Here is a 25223-nt window from a genome sequence, read left to right on the forward strand (position 1 = left end):
CCTTCACTACGGACAAAGGAAGAGCGTCTGCAGAGCAGGTGGATTTCAAACTAGTAACCGCCATACTGACATCAATGTCTGTAAAGAGCGGAAAGGAATCCCACAGGGCGACAGGGGGTAACGGGGTGCCTGAGACGGCATACGCCAGGGAGACAGACCGACCAGGCAAAAGGTTGCAGTCAGTCAAAATAAGATCCCTAAGCTTATCAATTTTACAAGTAAAAAAGTTAGCCAGAGAGTCACATCAGTCTTGGGAAGCAGGAGTGACGCCAGCAGGTTCTTTAGCTGACAGAGTGCAGACTACTGTAAAAAATCTCTTTAGGCTGAGCAATTGCATTTTCAATTTGAAAAGTGAAGTACTCTAATTTAGCTTGCCTAATAGCTGCATGATATAATGCAGTGGTAGAGCGAAAGGCAGTCCGGTAACCAACTGAGTAAGAAGTGCTCCATCTGCGGTCTGCTTGCCTGCGTTCGAGGCAGAGAGCTTTAAGATCTTCGTTAAACCATGGTTGACAGGGCCGCCCTCGAGCTTGGACCTCCAGTAAGGGGGCAAATGCATCAGCCATAGTACTGAAGACCTGGGTAAGAGCATCAACATCCACAGAGGATAGAGCACTGCAGCAAACGTAGGAACATCGACCACTCGCCAGTTATGCATTTTAACTCTGGGTTTGTCAGCGATATGGGGGTGAGCAATATAATTCACCTTAAAAGGGATGATACAATGATAAAACCAGGTGAATTGTAATGAGGGGAGAACAGTTAAAAAACCCAATTTACTAAAAACTAGGTCAAGCAGGTTCCCCATAATATGGGTAGGTTGAGCAACCGACTGCCGAAGGAGAAGACCATCCATGGCGATGATAACATTAGCGCCAATTTTATCAGAGGCATCATTACACTTAAAATTGAAATCTCCAGCAATAACCAAATCTTCAGACTGGAGCTGGAGAGATGCCATAAGGTTTGTAAAAGAATCAATGAAACTGGCATCATATCCAGGAGGGCGATAGACTATAAGAAAATAGATAGTCTTAGAGGCCGATAAAATCATGCGCACTAAAAGTGCCTCCAACCTGCAAAGGAGAGGGAGTGGTAAAACAGTAGAGACATATTAGGATTTATATATAAACGCAGTGCCTCCACCAGGATGGCAAGATACCTGATCTGCCCTCAGGATATCGTAACCAGCCGGAAGCATAGCAACTACGGCCAGCCCAGAAGCCGGAGAAAGCCAAGTCTCACTGACCAACAAGCAGTCAGGTTTGAGATCCGACAGTAAATCAAAGCAGTCTGCCGCGTGGGCGACTAAAGATCTTGCATTACACAGTAGGCAGTTTAAAGGCTCTAAGTTAGCAAACTCTGTGTACACAGTATCAGCAGAGTTGAGTATAAAGCCAGGGGGCCAGCAGGTAACAGTGGCAGACAGCAATAATAATGCATCACATGTTTCCTGTGCTGCAGTAGGTTCAGTAATAGGTGACCATAGTCCAGCTTAGCGAGAACCAGAGCTCTGAAGACAGTGAGCTTCTGGGGGAAGGAGAGTAAAGGAAGAATACCTCTGAGGAGGTGCAGCTGGTAGTGTGACTTCTTAGAGATGTCGGATATGTGAGGAGAGAAGGAAAGTGTGGAGTCGAAGATGACCCCGAGGTTTTTAGCCTCATAGGTGGGAGCAGGAAGAGGGCCAAGGGAGGCCGGCCAGAGAGAGACAGGAAAGGAAGGAGCGGGTGTGCCGATGAAGAGAATCTCAGTATAACTGGCATTAAGGTAGAGATCATTGGCGGCACACCACTCCTGGATAGTAGACAGACAGTCAGAGATGAGAGAAGGAGAAGAGGTGGCTGAAGGGAGCCTGAAAATGAGTGCCATCTGCATAGCATTAAAAGTTGGGGCAGAGAGTGGCAATGCGGTGGGCAAGAAGTGCCAGGTATTGGTTGAACAGCCAGGGAGAGAGGTTAGACCCCTGGGGAACACCAAAGGTAGAGATAGAGATAGAGGAGAGGAAGGACCCAAGTTGGACCGAGGAGGTTCGATCAGAGAGGAAAGAAGTCAGCCAAGCCAGGGCCCGATCAGTGATACCCAGGTTATCACGGAGCCGATTGAGCAGAATGGCATGGTTGACCGTTTTAAAGGCAGAAAAAAGATCAAGTAAGATGAGGACACATGGAGTGTTGGACTCAAGGTTGGAGAGCAGGTCTTCACGTTCCTCTGTTCCTTGTAATATCTTGGTTTCCTCGTACCCTGTATATTCCTCAGATCACGTTGTGCTGGCCTTTCCATTCACCCTCCCCCGTCGCATTTCTCTTGATCCTCTCTTGTTCTTGTATTTTCCTTTGTTTCTTGTAATATCTTGGTTTCCTCGTGCCCTGTATATTCCTCAGATCACGTAGTGCTGTCCTTTCCATTCACCCTCCCCCTTCGCATTGCTCTGGATCCTCCCTTGATCTTATATGTTCCTCTGTTCCTTGTAATGTCTTGGTTTCCTCATACCCTGTATATTCCTCAGATCACGTGGTGCTGTCCTTTCCAACTCCCTTTGCCCCTTTGCATCGCTCTGGATCCTCTCTTTTTTTGTTGTTGAAATTGTATTTTATTTCGGGTTTTGATACAAGAACAGAGTACTTTGCAAAATAAAAATGTCAGCATGTGAACCCCAACCTTTCCTCCCCCACACTCCCCCCTATTGACAGAGTCTTCTCTAACTCTTTGTTTATGTAACCAAGAAAACCTTTGGTTGATGAATTTAGGGTGGCAGTGCAGTAATGAATAGAGTTCTTGTCCATGTCCATGGCCGCTCATCACGCCTTACCTCTCTCTAAGGTCTTAGTCCAGTTTGTGGGTGGGCCACCTGAGGGGTAGTCTCTTTCCACCCATGAGCACCCCACAGCTCCCACCATCATTGTCCACATGTTGGATATCAGTTTATTTCAGCATACAACGTATTTGGTCATAAAGTCGCCCCACATGGGCTCATGGGCTACTGCTGTCCCATGAAGCGCTGCAGTGATCCTTTCCATGGTACATATATTCAATGCCACATTGACCCATTCCCTCTTACCCAGGAAACGTGCATTTTTTCCATTTCACAACCAGGCAGGCATGTGCCACGAGGAGCAGGGGTGCTGCCAGCCCCCCGATCTTGCCCGTGTCTCCATCAATTTCCTCGATCCCGAAAAGGATCAGAAGCAGGGTTTTAAGTCGCTGAACCCCATCAATCTCCTTTATCCAACCCAACACTTCATCCCAGTACATCTGGACCTGTGGGCACCCCCACCACATATGCCAGTAATCGGGCCTCTCACCACATTGGCGCCAGCACACAGGGCTCTGCGTCTGAAATATTTTTGAGAGCCTGACAGGGTCATATTGCCACCTGTGTAGGAGCTTGATGGCATGAAGCTTGTACTGGCAGGCAATTGAAGTCTGGAAGGCCCCTCTACACAATTTCTGCAACAGCTCTGGGTAGACACATCAAGGAGATCAGACCTTTAATTTCCAGTCTCCTATCTAAGAGCTGTTCAAAGGGAGTGAGATCCCTCTGTATTTTTTATATCCAATACTATCCCCGAGGTGAGGGCCCCTTTCAATTGCAGATATGAGAAGATTGAGAGTGTACCCAAGCCCTGCATCTCCTCTAGCTCCGCTATTATAATTAAGGTGCCGTTCCTCCACATTTGACCCGCTCTTTCGAGTCCTGCCTCAAACCATGTTTAAAACCTCTCTGGGTTGGGGATTGTGTCTCGGATTTCAGGTGCCCACAGATGGCTTACAGGAGAGGGCCAAGTCATCACCCCATGCATTCCAGTGCCCTGTCTCCATATGGCCCATATCGTGCCCAGGAGGGGGTGATCACGGATTCTACGGGGGAGCCGGCCTCTAGGAGCCCACAGCCATTCCCCAACCATGGCGGGGGACATGTGGCAATTATCTAGACCCACCCATTGGAGTTATTTCTCATGGAGGGCATTGTAGTGCACTTCGACATTGGGGAGCCCCATCCTGCTTTATCTTTTGGTAAGGTGAGGACCACATAGGATACTCTCGGCTTCTTCTGTTGCCATAAAACTTTCGGGTTCAAGTCTTTCACTTGGCAGAAAAATGCTGCAGGGACAATGATGGGGAGCATTTGGATTGAATAGAGGAACTTTGGTAAGCTCACCATCTTGAGGGCGTTGAAGCATCCTATGCACAAGGTGGTCAGTTTCCCCCATTTGTCAAGGTATGTCCGAAACTCCGAGAGCAACATGGGGTAGTTCGTCTGAAATAGACCTGCCAACTCCCTCGTGAGATTGACCCCCAAGTACTTTAATTCACCCAGGCTTACCCGCAGCACGAGAGGAGAGAACCTTCCTATATCTCCATCACCCTGCCTATTCAGTGGGAACAGGACCGATTTCGATCTGTTGATCTTGAACCCTGAGAGATCACCGTATTCCCCTGAGCCCCACTACCCCTGGGTCATCCCTAATTTGCTGTGCAAACGGTTCTAAAGAGAGCACAAACAAAATCGTGGAGAGGGGAAGCCCAGCCTCGTACCCCTACTCAAGGGAAACCATCGGGAAAAGTCTCAGTTGACCATCACAAATCGCTTGGGGGGATCCATATACTGCTAGAATACATCACAGGAACTGTGGGCCTAGACCCACATTGTCCAGTACCTCCTTAAGGAAGCCCCATTCAACCCTCTCAAAGGCTTTTTCTGCATCTACTGACAGAAGGACAGTGTCTGTTAAACAGGATATCATATTGTGCCTCCTTTATTGTATATATTGGCCTAAACCCAGTCACTCTGCGAAGAAATCCGCGTTTCAAAGTTCCGATCGCAGATCGACATAGCCGCCATTTTAGGTTCATCCGCCATTTTGATTCTCACTCCAAAGTCACCCTGTGTTCCAAAATGGTGGACAGTGTTTTTCTGTTTGTAACTTGGCCGTCCAGACCTCTACATGTAAGTTAATGTCTAAACTGCCCGTAGGTCAAATGTTAGGGTCATGTAATGAGACCTTGTCCTTCGTTGACCTGTAGATCGAGGATTACCTGTGTCAACGAAGCTGATCTGCAAGCATATATTAACTACAATGTTGTTTAAATACTGAACGTGAACACTTGTTGAACTACATTGTATTAAAACATGTACTAAGGCTTAATGTTAAATCCGAGAATATACTGTTGCCATTGTGACTTGTTGAACATGTAAACTGAAGGTGATCCATATGCATATAGTTGGACGAGCAAGAGGTGAACTCGGCACGAATCCTAGATTGGGAATTATTAACGTACAGGGGGCTGGACGTTATGTTAGAAATGGTATAAAAGAGCAAATGTACAAATGTACTGCCCCACTCACTTCTCACACCGAAAGGGCTGGTATTCGCTGTGATGTACGGAGGGCCAGATAGCTATCTGATACTTCGTTCCTTTGAAAACTGTTCAGTTATAGAATAAAGATCTGTGTATCTTTGTAAACCCGTGTTTGGTGAATTTCCTTTTGGGGTACTCAGCCTCGATATTTCCGTTTGCTTTTACAGATGGGGCCCAAATAGGGGCCCTCAAGTATGATGCCAGCTCGTTGAAGGTTGACGCGGCTATCGGACCGGGATCGGATGGTGTAAAGGGTGCCCCTTTCTTGGATGAGACAACACCTCAGCAGCGCTACACAGCCCGATCCCTGGATGGTGAGCCCACGGTCCGAGTCGGCATCTTGACGAGGGTCCATATATCGAGGCAGGCAGATTTGCCGAAATCACCAACCACGAGGAAATCTCAGTTAGAAACTTTGTAATCCGATCGGACCTCCTTAGGATTTGATCAGGTGAGTCGTGACCCGATTCTTAAGTATCATGATAATTTGTTTTGGGGTACTGCACTCGCGAGTACAATTATTACCAGGTAACACCAGTATTCTGATATGCCTGAGAAATTGTCTCCCTGTTTCAGGGCATTATTCCACAAGGACAGACAATCTTTGGAATTTGCCCGACCGGCACCAATGAAGGGGTCGCCAACGTGTACTATGTACTGTAAGCACGGCATTGGTAGTATAGTGTTTAATGATATTAGGCACAGACAAACTAGACATGCTTCCGAACTTCAATGGCCAATCAATGGTAGTTTTGAAATTCCTCGTATTGAATATTTAGAATCCATATTGTTAAAGAAAAAGGCTAGACCTGCAGCATTTGATGTATTACAGAATTGGAAGAAAAAAGCTTTGCAGCAGCTTAAGAGTAGAGGAAAGCATGTGCTCCGTCATATGACGAACGCCGAAAAAGCATTGTTATATGACCAGAATAAACAGTCTGAGTCAGCTAGGGATATGGATAGGGCTTTTTCACTAGGTATCCAGAAAATGTATCATTCCAAAGACTTTCATGTATCTGATGAGCTTATCGACAAACATTTAAATGAGCGAAGGCCTGGTGCCACTGCGCCACCTCCGTATGTTCCTCTTCCTGTTGTTTTCCCTCTTCCTGCTGTTATTCCTCCTCCCGTAGTTCCTCCTGCTCCTCCTATTGTTCCTCCTGCTATTCCTCTTCCTCCGGCTATTCTTCCTCCTCTTGTCTTCGCTCTTCCACCTGTTCCTCCACCTTTGCCTCCTGTTGCGGGTCCAGTGGGTTCGCCTGCTGTACCAGTAATAGCACCTCTGTTTTTTGATGAACAAAATGTGCCTACCATCCCTCTTCCAAGTGGTTCTACACCACTTGTAGTAGATCGGGGAGTGGGATCGAGGGTTGTGACTCGTAATACTGTGTCTTCAGAGAGAAAGCATGAATTGACTGCATGGGCTAAGCATTGCATGGAGAAGGGTGAACAAGCTGATGTTTTTGCCACACTCTCTAATATAGACGATTTTCCTGGGAAAAACGTTTTAATTGAAAGATTAGGAATTCATTTATGTGTAATGTGGTACAGACTAAATGATATAGATCTCCCACAAGAGTTGAGGGATTTGAACATTACTGATACTGCGGAGAAAGTACAAGAGCATGTTGGGAGGGTTTTTGTGTTTAGAAGGGCGCTGGAAAGGTTACGGAGTGAAGATATAGATGGGGATAGTTTGGACGTTATGTTCGTACAGAAACGGTTTCTTCCGTGTTGTGAATCGTTAAATGAGGAAACGCGGATTTGCATGAAAGATGCGATTAGGTGAATTTCAGACATGTCGATAACTCCCGTAGAAGTATATGTTAAATATAGTGATACAGGTAATGGTAGAGTACCTACAGGATAAGTGTGTAAAAAGAAAGATTTGTTGTCCCGCAGAGTTATTGGGTATTTATAAGCTGGCTTTTTCATCTGGCACTTCTTCGGCTGCTTTAGCGCTCGATTTAGCTCTGTTGCTTAGTAAGCATTCCGAGTTGCCCACTTCTCAGTTGCTTATGAGAGAGGTTCCTCTGACATTTGTAAAAAGTAGAGATTCCTGCTAATGCTGCAACGGGTGCACCAGCACAAGATATTCCTACACATTATGTGTCACAGTTTGTTCATGTCCTGTTCTCGAGACAGGAAGTGAACACCATAAAACAATCTATTCCCGATATTAGGAAGAATCCGACAGGGTTCTACAAAGAGATAGGGGGTCATTACGACCCAGGCGGTAAGTACGCCAACTTTACCACCATGGTGTAAACTACGTTTACACCATGGTGGATGGCAGATTTACCGCCCCATTCCAAGGTGAGTGGGGCGGTAAATCCCCATTTCCCATTTTACCCTTCCCCATTCCCATTTTTGCCCCATAGGGCATAATGGGAGTGGGGAAGGCGCTAATTACGCCACCGTAAATTACGGTGGCGTAATTAGCACCAAAGCGGTTTAGCGCCATGGATTTTAACGGCTGCTAAAAGCAGCCGTTAAAATCGGAATCAGGCGTTAAGGGTTAACAACGGCGTTAACCCTTAACGTCTGAGTTGTAATGAGGCCCATAGAGTCTGTCTTGCTATCATCGGTATTCACTTTAAGTGATATTGGGCCTCATTCCGAGTACGGCGCTAACCAATGGCGCTATTAACGCCTTGGTTGACGCCGTACCCGGACCGGCAGCGCCTTGGTGGTTGGCGGAATTACCGCCCCATTCCAAGGTTGGCGGGGCGGTAATTCCCCAATCCCCATTTACCCTTCCCCATTCCCATTCTTGCCCCATAGGGCATAATGGGAGTGGGGAAGGCGTCAATTACGCCACCGTAAATTACGGTGGCGTAATTAACATCAAGGTCCCTTAGCGCCATGGTATTTAACGCCTGCTAAAAGCAGGTGTTAAAAGCACCATGGCGCTAAGGGAACTCGGAGTATGGCGGTAAGGGATTACCGCCACCGCTCTCGTTAGCGGTGGCCGCTATCCCTTACCGCCATACTCGGAATGAGGCCCATTGATTTGCTATTTTCCGTACTCCTGCCTGTTGATTTGTGGAAATAGATTAGAACTGTAGACGATGTACCAGGGTTAGGAGATACATGGAATAATATGGTTAGACTCGATGGAGAAAAAAGGCCAGCTGGCCAAAGACCGCCTCAGGTGATACTAACTTTGCCTGTCAGAGTAGTTACGAAATTGAAAACTATAATTCCTGAAAAGAGAATTATTTGGGACAAGCTTACCGCCTGTGTCCAAGGGAAGTCTGAGGGTGCTACCGAGTTTTTTAACCGGTTTGAACAGGTATTTTCAGATTTCAGTGGACAAAACTTAGGCACAGAGTCTGGGAAAAGATTATTCAGGGACAAGTTTGTGCGTGGATTGCTGCCTGACATCCAGTCGCATATTATGTCCTCTGAGAGCGCTTGGCAAGCGAAGTCTCAGTCAGAAGCATTGCACATGGCGCAGTACTATGAGAATCGTGTCAACAACGAAAAAGAAAGAGTTGCAAAGAGAAAAGGAGACTTGAAGACAAAAGTATTGTTGCAGCCAAGGCCCGAGAGGGGGTAACTCGCAATTCAAGAGTCAGTTTGTTCCGCAGGGAAATGCGCCATTGGGTCCTGTAAACATAAACCAGTGTGCTTATTGCAGACAAGAGGGTAATTGCGGTGCACAATGCCCGATACTCCAACAGAGGTCGAATAACGCACTTGGGAATATGGGTAGATGATCCAGAGGCCGCCCAGGTGTAGGGGGTCCTGGTAGAGGTTAGTTTTCACAGGATTCACAACAACCTTTTTCACAGGACAATCAGGCACCAAGTGTGGAAAATAGAAACATTTCTGATCATCCTTCTGCTGCTTAACTCTCTGAAGAACTTCCTTTTGATGATATTCTGTTTTGTTGGGATTGCCGGAAGCAGGGTTTGGAACCAAAGCCTATTCCCGTTAATCAGAAAGGTCCCTACGTTAAAATGATAGTGGGAATTAGGAAACATCTATTCTTGATAGATACAGGGGCACAGACGTGTTCCATTGATCATTCACGGGTTCCAAACATTCCACTGTCAGGGCAAACTAATGTTTCTGTAGGGTTTTCTGGCACACCAGTTGTCTGTTCGGTTTCTTCGCTGGTACCTATTTCTTTGGGTCCATTTACGTACCATTGTCCATTCCTTTTGACTTCGAATTGTGGAGAGAATTTGTTGGGGTTGAATCTGTTGAAGGAATTAAATGCGGTAATTAATTGTTCCCCTGATGGAGTGCATTTGACGATTTCACCACAGCAACTTTCTGTCTCTCAGTTCTTTACCAGACCTTTGCCACCAGAATTTAATGATGTTCCGGAGTGTTTTTGGGCAATTGACGATAATGACGTCGGTGTTTTGCAAATTGAGCCTGTTAAGATTATCTTGAAACATGGAGTGAAGCTGCCACGTATTCCTCAGTATAAGATCTCGGTCGATGGTGATCAAGCTTTGAAATGCATACTCTCCGATTTTGTGCACCGAGGGGTGATTGAGGAAATTGCAGGTAGTTTGTGCAATAGTCCGATTTTGCCCGTGTACAAAAAAGGCGATAATGCAATTCCTTTTTGTTTCATAATTGACTTACGTGCTATCAATAAGATTGTTGCTCCACAATTTCCAATTGTGGCTGATGTGACGACAATATTAACCATGATCCCGGCTTCAGCTACTCACTTTTGGCTTGGCAGGTGAAGAACGATCATCTGGAGGGTTGCCCAGAGCAATGCCAGAGGTTAAGATGAACTCTAAACCTTCCAGTCATCACCTCTTGTGTTTTGCCATTGTCATCCATGTGGATCGACCATCCCCAAGTGCAGCGGCAGTCCCAGGGAGCCCCGGCAGGGTCCCCATCCCTCCCCAGAGGGAAAAGATGAAAAGCATCTCAGACAGAGCTCCAGGCGGGGCTTTGGGATGATCGATACGCATGAAGACAGGCGCCAAAGGCCGGGGATATCACTGTGACCGTCTCAGAGATTTGGTTGGCCAGTATTTCAGCTTCTCACTCCAGGAAAGGATAGGGACCCTGCCGGGATCCCCTGGAACCTACGCTGGGCTTGGGAACATTCAATCCACATGGGAGACAGCCCCCCAGCGCCAGGCACATGACCCCCAAACATCCTGGAGCCCTGGCTGGGTTTTGTTGCAGAATTTCCCTCTGGGAAGCGATGGGAACCCTGCCGGCCTCCCTGAGAACTCTGCTGGGCTTTGGGACATTCAACCTACATGGGAGACAGCCACCCAACGCCAGGCCCATGACCCTCAACCATCCTGGAGCTCTGGCTGGGTTTTGTTGCAGAATTTCCCAATGGGAAGGGATTTGGACCCTGCCGGGCCTCCCTGGAACCAACGCTGGGCTTGGGGATGTTCAACCCACATGGGAGACAGCCACCCAAGGCCACGGACATGACTCCCTACCACCTTGGAGCTCTGGCTGGGTTGCATTACAGCCTCTCCCTTTGGAAAAGGACAGGAACCCTGCCAAGGCTCCCTGGAACAACCGCTGGGCTTGGGGACGGTCAACCCACATGAGGGACAGCCGCCCAAGGTCAGGGACATCACTCCGACCATCCTGGAGGTCTGGCTGGGCTGCATTACAGACATTCCCTCTGTGAAGGGATGGGGACCGTGCCGGTGCTCCCTGCAAAAGCTGCTGCACTTGGGGATGGAGGACCGTTAAAATGGATTTCTAAACTCTGACCTGGTGGTCAGAAGTTTAGGAGGCCACCCTCGGTTTAGTGAAACAGGGGAGCCTTCTGGACAAGCCAGACCAATCTAGGTAGCTTGGCAGGTAGTCAAGTCTACGTCGCAGAGGGGTGAGAGTGATTGGAAGCCCACAATGAGTACACAAAGCAACAAACCACAAACTACTCAATGTATATGAAAAATATGTATACTTTTTCCGGAGGGATAAGCTGTAATGCAGGCCAGCCAGATCTTCAGTCTGGGTTTATGAACCTGGCCTTGGGCGGCTGTCTCCCATATGGGGCGGCCATCCCCAAGTGCAGCGGCTGTCCCAGGGAGCCCTGGCAGCGTCCCTTTCCCTTCCCTGGTGGAAATTCTGTAAAACAGGCCCACCAGCACTCCAGGATGGTCGGGGGTGATGTCGCTGGGCTTGGACGGCTGTCTCCCATTTGGGTTGACCGTCCCCAAGCCCAACAGCAGTTCCAGGTTGCCCCAGCAGGGGCCCCATCCTTTCCAGGAGGAAAACGCTGTAATGCAGGCCGGCCAGGAAAAGGAGCCACATTTGGCTGAGATATCTCATGTAACAAAAAAGATACAAGGGATTGAATGGCAACATACCGAAACCGCCAAAAAAGGGTTCAGTACTGGGAGTGAAATCCCTCAGCAGTTAAGGGGTTAACTGTGTATATGTACTATGAAGAAAACAATATGAAATACAAGAAATAATCAAAATAGAAGAAGATAATACTCGACCAGATTGCAGGAGGTATAACAACAGAGGATATGTTGCGATTCTTTATTTTTATTCCAAAGACCAGGCTAAACCATGACTTTTCAGTAACATTTGAGCTTGAAGAAAGGTGTCACAATTGTAAAATGGATGTTCAAGCTGTACTCCTGTTTTGTGTGTTTGTGATATAATGTTATGCTCAAGGTAAGGAGTGCATTTGAATTCTTGATCCCCCTGTTGGAGTTAAAGAACGCACCTACATCATCTCCCCGCTTCATCAGTATCAGTAGATTATGGCCCTCCAGTTCCCTACATGCTAGGATGTCCTCCTGTGTTTTTAGAAAAATGAATCTTCTGATGTGCCTTCAGATTTGAGAGGGCACTGAAGCTTTTCTTGCACTCTGAGCACTTGTAGGGCTTCACCCCACTATGGATCCTTTGATGCTTTACCAGATCTGAGGAATGACTGAAGCTCTTCTTGCACTCTGTGCACTCAAAAGGCTTCTCTCATACATGGATCCTCTGATGGCTTATCAGATGTAAGAAGCGAATGAAACCTTTCTTGCACTCTGTGCACTTATAGGGCTTTTCCCCAGTATGGATCCTTTGATGGATTGTCAGAGCTGAGAAGTCACTGAAGCTTTCCTTGCACTCTGTGCACTGGTAGGGCTTCTCCCCGGTATGAATTCTGAGATGCCGTCTCAGAGATGGAGTTTGACTGAAGCTTTTCTTGCACTCTGTGCATTTGAAGGGCTTTACCCCAGTGTGGACCCTCTCATGACTTATCAGATTTGAAGACTGACTGAAGGTTTTCTTGCACTCTGTGCACTTAAAGGGCTTCTCCCTAGTATGGATCCTATGATGGCTTATCAGTGTTGAGGACTGACTGAAGGCTTTCTTGCACTCTTTGCACTTGAAGGGCTTTTCTCCAGTATGGGTCCTCTGATGGCTTTCCAATTGTGAGGCACGTCTGAAACCTCTCTTGCACTCGGTGCACATATAGGGCTTCACCTCAGTATGGACCCTCTGATGGCTTACCAAATGTGAGAATTGCTTGAAGCTTTTGTTGCATTCCACGCACGTGTAGGGCCTCTCTCCAGTATGTATCCGCTGATGGTTGGCCACTGCTGTGGAGTGACTGAAGCTTTTATTGCGCTCTGTGCATTCGTAGGGCTTCATCCCAGTATGTATCCGCTGATGGTTGGCCAACGCTGTGGAGTGACTGAAGCTTTTATTGCACTCTTTGCATCTGTAGGGCTTCCCCAGTATGTATCCGCTGATGGTTGGCCAACGCTGTGGAGTGACTGAAGCTTTTATTGCACTCTGTGCATCTGTAGGGCTCTCCCCCAGTATGTATCCACTGATGGTTGGCCAACGCTGTGGAATGACTGAAGCTTTTATTGCACTCTGTGCATTCGTAGGGCTTCTCCCCAGTATGGACTCTCTGGTGGCGTATTAAAATTGAGGAAACCCTGAAACTTTTCTCACACTCTGTACACTTGTATGGTCTCTCACCTGTGTGAGATCTTAAGTGTGCAAATAGTGTGGCACTGTCAATGAAGCCCGTTCCACAAACTGTGCAGGGAAACGTTTCCTCCATTGTATGGGTCCTCAAAGAAGTGCAGGGTGTTTTACTCTCCCATCAGGAAGTAGATTGCTGTGTAGGCTCAGTGGAATGCCGCTGCCCGTGTCTATCTCATCTTCTCATGCTCATTTTCAGACTCCTGCTTTCAGTGCTGGCTCTGCTCTCTGTTGAAGAAAGCAAAGGATTCATAGATTATATTATGTCACTGTACAGATTGTATGATAATTGACCCAGTGCAGAGCTATGTGAATGTGTGACTGCCTTGCCAAAATAAATATAGGACTTTGAAGAATGTCAAAATAACTTAAAACAGCATGAATGAAAATCGAAGGATTTCAAGGAATTGTACAGCAATTGAGGTCCTTGTGGTCATTACTCATATCTTCATATTTACCCTGTATCATTTGTCAGAGGTACAAACCTGGACAAACATTAAGGATGCTGCAAGATGCATTACCATACCCCAGCGGGCCATTCAGAGATTTACACATCAACATTGCTGACATGGGGGAATGGTGCAACACATAACGGTATTTAATTTTTGTTGTTTGCCCCTTCTCCCATTGTGATGAGGCTAGATCATGTACACATCAAGATGCTAACTCAGTGGCCACATTCTCAGTAGCAGAAGAGTTTTCCCGCTGGGGAGTGTGCCACACACTTAATTCAGATAATGGCATCCACGTATTCAACAAGCTATTTAAAGAAATAACAGCTTTGTTAGAAAACAAAAATAAGATGTGCTCCATCTACCATCCTCAAGCCAACAGCATTGCCAAATGTATCAAAGGCCTCTCCCTTGGACCTATCCAGTTTCCGGACACAGCCCTGCAAGGACCATCACCTCTCCCCTCAAGAAACAGCCACGGAATGGCGCATGCACATGCCACTTTCAGCTACGTGTAGTGCGTCTGATGCTCACAGGACTGCGTCCATAATAGGAGATGAATTTACAGCATACTTGCGTCAGTTAACAAAATGCATAAAGCTCCCCTCTCAACAGATAGTGCCATGAAGAGCTGAAGAAGAGAACAGCTCTGCACCAGATACTGAGAGCTCACCACCTCTACAGCTCTGCACTAGATACTGAGAGCTAGATACTGAGAGCTCGCCACCTCTACAGCTCTGCACCAGATATTGAGAGCTCGCCACCTCTACAGCTCTGCACCAGATACTGAGAGCTCGCCACCTCTACAGCTGAAACCAGGGGACACTGTTTTCATAAGAAATGTTGCCCACTGATGGAGTGAGCCGTGGTACAATGGTCCCTACACTGTGTTAATAAGCCATTCCAGTTGTGGTAAAGGTGAAGGAATTGCGGTATTGGGTACACCTGATCTCTGAAAGGCTCCCTCACCAGATTGTGTGTCAGCCTGAACAATGTAATAGCATTTTGTTATTAGCAGTAGCATCCCTACCTCAATATATTCTCTACCTCATTTCATTCGGAATGAATACCAATAACGTTGAAGAATGTGCAATTCTTTCACAATCATATTCATCCATTGCTATACTCGTTTTATAGCGGCATTTAACAATGTGAGAAATTCTTTGACTGTTTCAGCTAGCCTCCCTGCCGCCCTCCGTCTTGAGCAAGCTCTCCTTAAATTCTGGAAACTCCTCAAGACTTTCTTCTTCTCCTCTTCCTTCTCTCTCCCTCTACCCTGCTAAGCCAGTTCACTGTTTTTCCCTCCCTCCCTCCTCTTTCCTTACAGCATGCTGACTGGCCGCCACGTGTACCTCAGAGTCTCACTAGTCCTCGGCACCCCTGCCAATCCTCTATTGCACTTGCCTCAGGACCCTACACCTTACCCACACTCAATGCACTTGGGAAATTAACCCAAGAGAGTGGCTCTCTCTGCACTTATCCCAGTCTCAACCAACCGGGTGCACTTGATCTTCCCCCTCTCTGTGACCCTCTGTGACCCCCACATACAACTTAGTTCTGCAGAATCTCTCTCAGTGAAACTATCGCTCTCCCCTACCAATACAGCAACACTCCACCTTATATACAGACCTCCAGGCCCATTGGGTTCATTCACAGATGAGGTTGCATCCACCTTGTCGACAAACACCAAGCCCAACTCTCAGATACTGCTACTAGGAGACCTCAACCTAGGTCTCTCAGATCCCAAGGACCACATGGCCAGTGAAGTAGACACCACCCTCTCCAACCTAGGCTTCCAGCAGTGTATTCGTGATCCTACACACATCAAAGGAAGAACGCTCGACTGGCTAGCCGACCTTAACTGTAACACCAATGTCACTTCTAACGATGCATGCGCCTGGTCTGACCATCATGCTATAACCTTCCTCCTGCCAGCCACTAACCCCCAGCCCATACCTACCATAGCCCCCGCTATACCTACCAGAAATAAAAAAGATATCACCAGGGAGAAACTGCTTCCTCTTATCCTCCCTTGCTTGAACACTCTTGCTGCACAGCAGAAGGATAAGGACCCCATTGTCCTAGTAGACACCTATAACAGCCTAATGACCAACGCCATTGAGAGCCTAGCTCCACTAAAAATCCGTAAAGCCAAACAACAGTCCCACCTGAACACCTGGTTCACACCGCAGCTCAACGCGCTGCGCAAAGAAAAGCGCAAGGCTGAAGCCCTTTGGAAAAGCCACCCAGTGCTGCCAATAAAGCCTCCCTTCTAATCACCTCTCTTAATTACAAGGAGGCCATATTACAAGCCAAAAAGGAGACATACAATACACGAATATCCCAGGCAGAATCGAACACTAGAGAATTATTCAAAATCCTCAAAGAGCTAGAATCTCCCTCACTTGCCCCGGACACGTGCACCAAGGACAGCACCTGGTGCAATAATATACAAAATGCCCTTCTCAACAAAATATCCACCTTGCAATCCAAAATCAACGCCAAACAAAATACCCTCCACACCCCTACATTTAGCAATACCAGGCCACCTAAAATCACAACCCCTGACTCCCCGGTGCCATTCAGCTTCACACCACTCACCGTTCTGGAGGTTGAAAAAATCATCTGCAATTTAAAACCCTCAAACTGCCAAGGGGACACCTGTCCAGCCCCGATCATTAAGGAGTCGGCACACGACCTCGCTCTTTTTATCACCTCTTTCATCAACGCCTCCTTTCAATCGGGAGTGGTCCCCAATAACCTAAAGGATGCTTGGGTTATCCCTCTCCTAAAAAAACCCACCTTAGACCCGGAGGTTCCAACCAATTATAGACCTATCACAACGGTCCCATTTCTGCTAAAGATCTTAGATAGAGCAGCCTATCTTCAGATACAGAACTATCTGGAATCAAACAACCTACTAGGCACGAGACCTGGCTTAAGACCGAAGCACGGTATGGAGACAGCCCTCCTCGATCTCAAGACCCAAATTGAGGATCTCAAAGACAAAGGTAAACTAGCCCTGTTACTACTATTAGACTTATCTGCTGCCTTTGATCTGGTTAATCACCAAATCCTCTGTCACCACTTGAAAACTGCAGCCCACTTCTCCGACATGGCCACAAACTGGATTCAATCCTTCCTGGATAACAGACAGATGAGGGTATTCTCGCCCACCTCCGCGGCTGACCCTGCACCAGTCCCCTGCGGAGTCCCCCAAGGATTTTGTGTATCCCCTACCCTTTACAATGTATTTACTAAACCCTTATTTGATGTGCTTGACTATCTGGGTGTCACCTACACAAATTATGCTGATGACACCCAGATACTCATCCCCATCACAGGTGATTACACATTAGACTCAAAAGCCTTGAATGACGTTTACCATGTCATTCAAACATGGATGGCCCAACATGAGCTCTGTCTCAATGACGACAAGACAGAGCTCCTCATCTTAGGTACTCAGCAAAGACTAAACAAGCTGAACCCTATGTACAGTTCCTTTAACATCGATGGAAATATAATAAAAAGTCTCCAAAGACACAAAAACGCTTGGAATCTACCTCGACTCCACCCTCTCCCTTCACAGACAAACTAATGCAGTTGCGGCCGCCACCGCCTATACCTGCAAGCTGATCACAGCATGTCGCCCTTTCCTCTCCTCGTACAACTGTACTACCCTTGCTAGGACCCTGGTCATGTCTAAACTTGACTATTGCAATGCATTGTACCCGGGCACTAATCATGGTAACCTAGACAAGCTCCAAATCATACAAAATAACGCCATCAGGGCAGCCCTCAATATCCCCAGATCTGCACACATTTTGGATACCAGGAAGAACCTTCATTGGTTGTCAGTCACCCAAAGGATCTCACTAAAATCGCTTGCCCTTACCTACAAATGCATGAACAATCTGGCCCCCATTTATCTCTCCTCATGATTCACGCTGTACACTCCAGTTCGCTCACTTAGATCTACCCTGAACCAGAGCCTACTGATACCTAGATATAAGCTCCAAACAGCTGGTGGTTCTAGCTTCCCAGTCTTGGCAGCCAAACTGTGGAATGCTGTCCCCTTGACTATCAGAAACCTCCCCTCCCTCAACCTTTTCAAACATAGAGCCAAATGTTGGCTCGCCTCCTCCAATGCCTAAGCTACATTCGCAAAACGTGTTGCAATAACCTATGTAAGGATGTACTACTTGACAAACCATGTATCGTTGTACTACCTACCTATGTCTATTTCTATGCCATATGTATTGTTTGATATATTATCACTGTATGCAACTTATGTAACCATTGCCTTAAGAAATGCGCCCGGTAGCCTCCGGGCCTGGTCTGCGCTATACAAATAAAATAAATACAAAATAGAAATACCCTCTGGAAATTGCGCTATCCATACGCAAAACGCCAAAGATCATCTGTCTGACTCCCTTCACTCCTTAATTGCACTGTTAAAACTGCATAATCGCAGTCAGGCCTATTTGCTGTCTCCCAAACTGTTAAATGTATTTTTTATGCACTTACTCTGCCTGTGCTGACTATTATCGTCTCAGAATTTCAAGGGCTTTGAGTGACTATTTGTTTTTCCCCTTGTTTCCACCCTCCTTGAGCGCTTTGAAACATTTGCCTGTGTGTAGGGGATGTATATAAATAAACAATACCATACCATACCATGGGTACCCCATTCTATTCGTCCTCCGCAGACTTCTCATCACAAGCACTGTGTAATAATGTTGATGCTGTATATATGTGTAGGTTTTGTTTCAGGACTGTAGCCCTCATTTCGAGTCCGGCGGAAACCGTTCCGGAAAAACCAGCAGGTAGCCGCCGGACCTGTAATGAATTACCACACCCTGCCTTGCCGGAATAACCAGCGCATTACAGCCCCAGCGGTGCGGTAAGTCAGGCGGCAGCAATTGTTAATCCCCATTCCCATAGGACTCAATGGGAATGGGGACCATGGAAGCACCGGCACCGTTAATAACGGTGGCAGTGCTCGATGAAAGTCTGCGTCCGGGTGCCGTTCCGCCTGCCAGGGCAGACCTGGCGGGCGGCACGGCACCAGGCCGCAGATTTGTACTTTGCTAGTCCGGAACAACGGTGGCGGTAAACTTACCGCCACTGTTGGTTCCGGACTGGCATAGTTGTAATGAGGGCCTGTGTATATACTCAGCCACTTTATGTGCTTGGCGTATATTAGGGGGGGGTGTAGTATAGGTGGGTGTATAAAGAATAACTTTTTGGAGTATGGATCTGTCTGCAATGAGGTTCTTCAACATGATGAAATGAATATCAAAAACGCGCGGGTAGTTGATACAGTCAACTGGCAATGGAAGCCTTGAGTTAAGTGAGGAGTGGAGGAAGAAAAAGAGTGCGACCAGTACAAAGGCATTGTATTTGACACAATGGCTGCACTTTTAGGAAATATTTCTCTTTACTGCACATTTCCTTCCATTTTACTGGACCCTCAAACTTTTTGCTCTTATTTTTGATCCTGAAATGTACTTTTTACGGTGCAGTGAAGCCTTAAGCTTCACTACACTGCCTTTGCTCATATGTTATTGGGAAACTGACATGTCCTTCAGGCTATCAGTACTGGGAAACATTGTTTCCCTTAGTCTATTTATATTGTTTCTACTTTTAGTAACTTGTTTTCACTTGTGGTAACTTTTTTATCATTTTACAAAGGATTGTACCATGCATTACAATGGGTTACACTTTTTGTTTTGATCTAGACTAACACTCAGAGGACTTTCTATCACTCTAGGTGTGCTCAATGGACAAGCTGGTGGCAGTAGTGACGTTTTACAATTTGTTTGGTGCTTTTCATTTTAGCCTTTCCGCATTTGGCTACTAACTATGGTTAGTGTCCAAACATGGCCGTGCCACATGGTTTTTCGCTTTTCCTTTGGCTATCTTGCTCTTTAGCCTTCTTCATGGCCTGTGAGGCCAGGAAATTCCTTATAAGGACTTTGTGTGCCTAGGAAAGCAGGAGAGTATGAAAGTAGACTAGATTCATTAGTAAATAGTAGTACTGGAGCTTCAGCTCCCATCCCAGACCTGCCCCTTAGTCATGTGTCCTCTTAGGATAGTGTTCATGTAGCTACTGTTAGCAACACTGGGCCCAGTCCTACCTGTCCCCGGTCAGGTACACTCTGCAGTCGATCGTGTTCCAGCGAAAACCCAGGAAAATCAGGTCCTGCGAGACCGTCATGGAAGATTTCCGCCAGTTCACCGACAGCCCAAGATGGAACAGGAGCTGAAGGAGAGACTGGACATTGCCCGCTGCCACCAGCGGACAAGGGCTGCGTAAGAGCCAGTCATCCAAATATGGATACACATGGACACCCTGTAGACGAAGATAGGTCGCAATCACCGACATCATCTTCGTAAAGACCTGCAGCGCTGAGCTGAGGCCAAAAGGAAGCACTTGAAACTGGAAGTGCTCCTCTCCCAGAGAGAAACGGAGATATCTCCTGTGTGGGCTCCAAATCAGAATATGCATGTACGCATCCTGAAGGTCCACCACGCTGAGCCAATCGCCCATCTGGGACCGAATCTGGCTGGGTGTGATCATCTTGAATTTCTCTTGGGGTAGGGAAAGATTGAACTGGGAAAGGTCTAGGATGGTGCGCAGGCCAGCTTGGTTGGGTTTGGGCACCGTAAACAGCCAGGAGTAGAAGCTCTCCCCTCATTCCCTGAGAGGAACGGGTCCCACAGCTCTGAGGTCCAGAAGTTTCTGAACCTCGGCTTTGAGGGAGGGCGAGCCCGATAGCTGAAAAGGAGGGTGGATGGGTGGGGTAGGGGGTAGTGGTAAGCGGAAGCCCGCCCGAGCATCTGACAAGACCCATCTGTCCTCTGTGATGGTCTGCCATGCCTCCCAATGAGACACAATGCGTCCTCCCACCGGGGTCTCGTGCGAGCACGGAGAACCCTCATTTAGCAGGTTTATCTGTGGTGTTGCCACCTGAACCTGAGGAGGAGGCTGAGGAGCGGGAGAAAAACCGAGTCCGTTGTTGTCTACGGCGGTTATTCCCCGCAGGGGTAACCACTCTGCGAGATTTTTGGTCGAGGAAGCCCTTAAAACCCTTAAAGCCAGACGAGGGTCGGCTTTGGGACAGCGGTCTCTGGGTTTTGAAAGGGGTCTTAACCAGGACCGACAAGGACTTAGCCGTCTGGGTGCTATCCTTCGTCTTGGTGAGCTCTACATTTGTTGTAGAATGAAAGAGCTCCTTACCATCGAACGGAAGGTCCAGCACCTTGTCCTGCACTTCTTTTGAGAATTTAGTGGCATGCAGCCGCGCCTGCTGTGAGGTATCAACCCCCAGCATAAGGCCCCGAGCCGAGGTGTCTACGTGGTGAGCCGCAGCCTCCAGGAGATCCTGGGCCAAGACCCTGGCATCGGACAATCCCCCTTTAAAGTCTCCCAGTTTCTCGACCGGGATGAACTCATCAAACTCCGACAGACCTTTCCACATCCGCATATTATCCCCCGCTAACACCAGTCCGGCGTTGGCCTGCCTGAGCTGCAAGGCCGAGTTGGCGAAGATTTTTCTCCCAAGGGAGTCAAGGAGCTTGTCCTCCTTTCCCAGAACCTGAGTAGCCGTCGAGGAAGAGGATGCTGCAGGTCTGGACTGCAAGGTGGCCCCAGCCACCACTGTGGAGGAGGGGGGCAGGCAAGACGACAGGGCCACCTCTTCCGAAGAATGCAGCCTGTATCTCGCGTCAATTTTCTTATTGACCAAATGTCCAGAGTATGGCTTTTCCCAGACCCTGCGGACCTCGGCCAGAACGTCCTTTTGCAAGAACAGGCTGGTACGCTCCAAAGGAGACCGGGTGAACGCCCCAGAAAGCACTCCCTCCTGCGGAGCAGGTGCCTCGGTCACCGGAACATCTAAGAAGCACATCATGTCCAGTACCCGGTCATGAAAAGCTCTAATGGAGCGGGGCAGGTCCTTGTTGTCCTGATTACCTTGTGCGTCATCCGACTGGTCAGGATCCTGCTGAACCGTATCGGGCGCTGCCTTGTCCACAGGAGACAACGGGGCAAAGGCAGAAGAGTCGGTGGTGGCACCGTAGGCAAGGGAGGCACCGGCGGAACCACCGCCGGACGGGTGGAGCCGGAGGCGCGGGTGGACATATCTCCCTAAAAAGCCCTTTGAAATACTCCCTCATGGGGTCGGTACACATGAGCGTTTGAAATTTACCGAAAAAAGCTTCCTCCGGGGACTGTTTTGGAACCTGAGGAGGCCTCTCATGAGGTGGACAATTCCAGGTGCGTAGGGAAGGGTGCCACATTGGCCCCTCCACCAACATATCCACGTAAATCAAGGGTGCCGACCCCACAGGCAACAAAACATTGTGCGGAAGAGGCATCTGGGCGTTCCAGTCGTAAACTGGCCGATAAGGATGCGCACAAGGAACTCTATGTTCACCCAAGGAACCAAGCCCTACACCTGAGGCCGATGGCGTAGTTGTAGGGGTAGTACCCAAAATGGCCACTGCGGTCGTGGCGGGAACGGGCGCCATTTTGTCATCGCCTGAGGGGAACTTCGGCACGTGAGGAAGTGAGGCAGGGGTCCCCGTCGATGGATTAGGGGTTTTAACTTTAGCCTTAACATCAGAAACCTCGGCAGAGCCGGTACTATGAGGCCTGGAATGTTTTTGCGACATACCGATGGCCAAATTAGCCTTCCCATGAAGGACCTTGGCATTGCCGGTAAAAGAAGAACTTTCCTTCTTTGCCCCTCAACAGATCTGGTGTCGCCGCAAGAGCGGGAATGGTGAGAAACAGCCTTCACCGGTAAGGCCTCGACAGGCCTCTCAGAAATGCTGGTAACTTTAGCCTCTGAAAGAGGGACCTCGGACCCACGTCCGGTAACAGCCTTATCCGCACAGGCCTCGAACATCTGTTCGGTAACAGCAAGCCCCACCAAGGCCTCGGGGTGCACCCCGGTCTTATTTTTGAGGGAAGCCAACAGAGAGGCCTCAGAGCGAGCTCCAGTATCCCACGATTCTGTAGAACAGGGTCTACAAACAGCCCCCACAGGAGGGGCCTCGGAGCATGCTCCGGTATCCACAGGCCCCTTACGGAGACTCTCTGAGAAAACTCTGGTACAATTATTAGGCCCAACGGGCACCTCAGGGTGAACCCCAGTGACAGAGCGATCAACGCTCCTCCCGGCCCGAGAGGAACCTGGGAAGGTAACCCCCGGCCATGGTGCTCTGAAAAGAAAAGAACTTACAGGCGTTTTTTCTTTTCGTCGATGAAAGCCTGAAAATGCAAAGGAGGAGTTTGTCAGAACACCTCCTCCCACCGCTCCACCCGACGCTGAAGCGCCCATACCGAAAAGGAATCGCAGTAAAAACAGGAGTCCCAATGGTGAGCCGGACCCAAGCACTCTAAACAAAGAGGATGGGTATCCGCCCTCACGAAATGACAGTGACACGATGAACAATCTGGAAAGTCTTGTTTGACCGACATAGACAGACTAGCACCCGATCGCTAGCGAGAGCCAGAGATGAAAAAAAGGGAAGAAAATCTTCCGAGGATGCAAGTGCGTCCAGTCCCGAACGAGCGTAGAAAAGGACTGATGGGCGATGCGTGGGGTGGAGCCAAGGTGGGCCGGGTTACGGCCGCATGCCGGGCCCCGCGCAGAAAGAGAGGAAGGACACATTTTTGGTAACATTTTTTGGGATGCTTTTTACAAAGTGCTCCGGTCCCGTCCCACAGGACGGAGAGATGTCCCATAAGTATGGAGGAACGGGGACAGGATGTAGGAGTAGGCCTGCTTCCAGTGGGAGGGTCCCTCTCCAGTGAAGCAAAGGATACGACAGGAAGGTAGGCTACTGGATAGTAAGCCAACAGAGTCCACCAGCGAAAACCTTGAGAGATTAGAGGTTTCTCAAGAGACAAGGCCCTTCCTCCTACAGTTGGGGTGTGGCATTCCCCTTGTGGTTCATCCTAGTGTTAGCATACCAGTACAGTCGTCTAACACTCTTTCTTGCAGGCCCATAATGAGGGTCCCAGAAGAAACCCACTCCAGAAGTCTCCCTCTCTGTCAACAGGTTGACAGAAGCGAGACCAGTATTCACATACTCCAGAGTTCACTTGGAGAAGTGGACTCATTTGTTCCAGAGACAAGGCCTACTTTGAATAGCCCTTTGACACCTCAGGCAGTAAGTTGAAATTGGTGGTTGCTGATCATAACAGCATATGCCTTAATGCCACCCCACAGAGAATGACTGCTGAGTCAGTCATCAATGCCATACTGAATGACAATTCCAGAGGTACCTTCTCTGCTGTACTCAGCAGTGTTCAGACCAAAAGGAGGGAGAGTGAAGAGGCCTGTCAAGTGTCACTGAGCTGTCATCCACAGGATGGTCTGAGAGATCTCTCAGATCTCCATTACGTTTGATTGGAGCCCTCAGTGAGCCCCAGAGAAGGAGGTGGGACCTTCTCCTGTCAAACCTATTTGATAAATCGCTGAACACATGTGAGTGTTCTGGGCCTTGCCATGTTTCACAGCTTGGCAAGGTAAAATATTCAGTAGGCATCAGTGGACCTGGACAGGATGCCATAAAGTTTCCTATGGATAGTGTGACAGATAGAATTGAAGTCCTGCTTATGGTTGCAGAGAGGGGGCCAGAGACATCTGTGTGTCTCCCTGCCCTGTGCCAAAGCAGCCCTTATAATGGCTTCAGTGAGGATTGCCTAGTTGTCATGATCACTGCTTCCAAGGAGCCAGGACCAGCCCAACGTCCTTGGAAGCAGGCCCCTAACCCTAATCCTCGGCACCAGCCAGTCCCCACGGGGACCTTTTGGACCTTGTCCTGGCGCCGGTGGCACCAGGCTCATCAGAATCATCGGTCCCGGCACTGGAAGCGCCGGGCTCATAATATGTGTGCAGATGCTTGGGTGGACTTACCTGCAGCAGACCATGCTGCTTACTTACCAGCCACTTAGAAGTCCACTGTAAACAGGAACTACTTTCTTACCTGGGTGGGGCAGCTCCATTCCCTGGATTCAGCATGGGGAAAGCTTCTGGAACTGGAACTCTTTTCTTACCTAGGCGGGGCCGTGGAGGAAGACGCCTCATCACTCCAAGGCTATTTAAACCACACCCGATGGATGAAACTTGCTTCGCGTTATTCTGCATCTGCAGCAGAACGCTCACGAGTCTGGTCCAGCCTTTCTTCTTCAATCTGCAAGAATCATACTCACCATTCCAGTATCCAGTCGACAGCAGCATCTGCAGAGACAAGAAACAGCAGGTTAGCAAGGCAGTCTTAACTCGCAGTGCTTACTCACCTGATCCTTCGGCTGCGGTCATTTCGGCACGCTGTATTTTCGCCTGTGAAGACAAAAGCATTGTCATTACTTACCGGCACTCCGTGAACTCTGGAATTCTTCACGCTGCATCGCCACCTGCGGAGATAAAAGTATTGTATTTA

At 48.3% G+C, this 25223-nt stretch overlaps 1 pseudogene; it reads right to left on the reverse strand.

Annotated features, from left to right (window-relative positions):
* Positions 1-25223, reverse strand: part of LOC138528247 (zinc finger protein 107-like) — a 135052-nt pseudogene that overhangs the window by 69459 nt on the left and 40370 nt on the right.

Source organism: Ambystoma mexicanum, chromosome 7q (genome assembly GCF_040938575.1).
Source record: "Ambystoma mexicanum isolate Mex_15411 chromosome 7q, UKY_AmexF1_1, whole genome shotgun sequence".
Lineage (NCBI taxonomy): Eukaryota > Metazoa > Chordata > Amphibia > Caudata > Ambystomatidae > Ambystoma > Ambystoma mexicanum.